Source organism: Mirounga angustirostris, unplaced genomic scaffold (genome assembly GCF_029215605.1).
Source record: "Mirounga angustirostris isolate CCGP_5_RB_7025 unplaced genomic scaffold, mMirAng1.0.hap1 SCAF_7, whole genome shotgun sequence".
NCBI lineage: Eukaryota > Metazoa > Chordata > Mammalia > Carnivora > Phocidae > Mirounga > Mirounga angustirostris.
In genome coordinates, this window is record NW_026991715.1 from 63,534,585 (window position 1) to 63,535,530 (window position 946).

General features: G+C 34.7%; 1 non-coding gene across 1 annotated transcript; it reads left to right on the plus strand.

The window, feature by feature from the left end:
- The first annotated feature begins 337 nt into the window (after window positions 1-337).
- Window positions 338-443, plus strand: LOC123836534 (U6 spliceosomal RNA). Its single transcript, XR_006788976.1, has one exon. It is a non-coding gene; the product is annotated as a U6 spliceosomal RNA (small nuclear RNA).
- The last annotated feature ends 503 nt before the right edge of the window (window positions 444-946 follow it).

The window sequence follows — 946 nt, forward strand, 5'->3', positions numbered from 1 at the left end:
AGGGAAGAAGAAGGTAGACATCTGCCTTTGAGCCCCTCACCCTCCCCTCTCCTAACAGCTCCGTCACTCAGAGGTTGGAAATGGACTCAGGTCTTCTCTCTCCATTATTTATCTAGTGATTCAGATTTCATTTTTCTTAAAGGATCAGTTTACGTATAACATCTTGCGAGCAAAAATAAAAATAAAATTGAGAGGGAAATTTGCTAACTCACATCTTATAAGGTTGATGAGAATATACTTAAGAAAAGTAAGTATATCAACCATTTTTATCCATTAAAAATGCATTTGTTGATAGCTCATTCTCTGCCAGGCACTCAGTTGAAATAAAGGTCCCACTGTACCCGCCTCGGCAGCACATATACTAAAATTAGAATAATACAAAGAAGATTAGCATGACCTCTGTGCAAGGATGAATGTAAGTTCATAAAGCATTCTATATTTAAAAAAAAAGAGAAAGGAATAGAAGTCTCACTGATTATTACATTCTTATCACCCAAACCTAGAAAAAATGTAGTTTCATTTCTACCTGCCCCTTATGTTTATTGATTCTTATTTTACAAAAAAACAGTTTTTCATTTTTTGCCCTTTACTATCACAGAAGAATATTCTCCGGTGTTTTTACAATCTTCTGTGATGTTTCATTATCATCAGTCCTCAGACTGTCGTTGGGATATGCAGAGATGGGATGCCATCCAAGGGCTTAAAGGGGAGATACAAGAGTCAAAATATGATGATCTAAAATAATGTCACATTTGTGATCTCGAGTTCTTTACCTAATAAGTAACAACAACTATTTCCTAATTTTGGGGGGGGGGTATAATAACAGCCAGCATTAGAGAGATACAATATTAGCACAGTGACATCAAACAACAATCATCAAAATGTTTCCATTAGGTTTTATTTTTTCTCTTAATTATAATAGAACAAGAATTTAGCTTTCTGCATT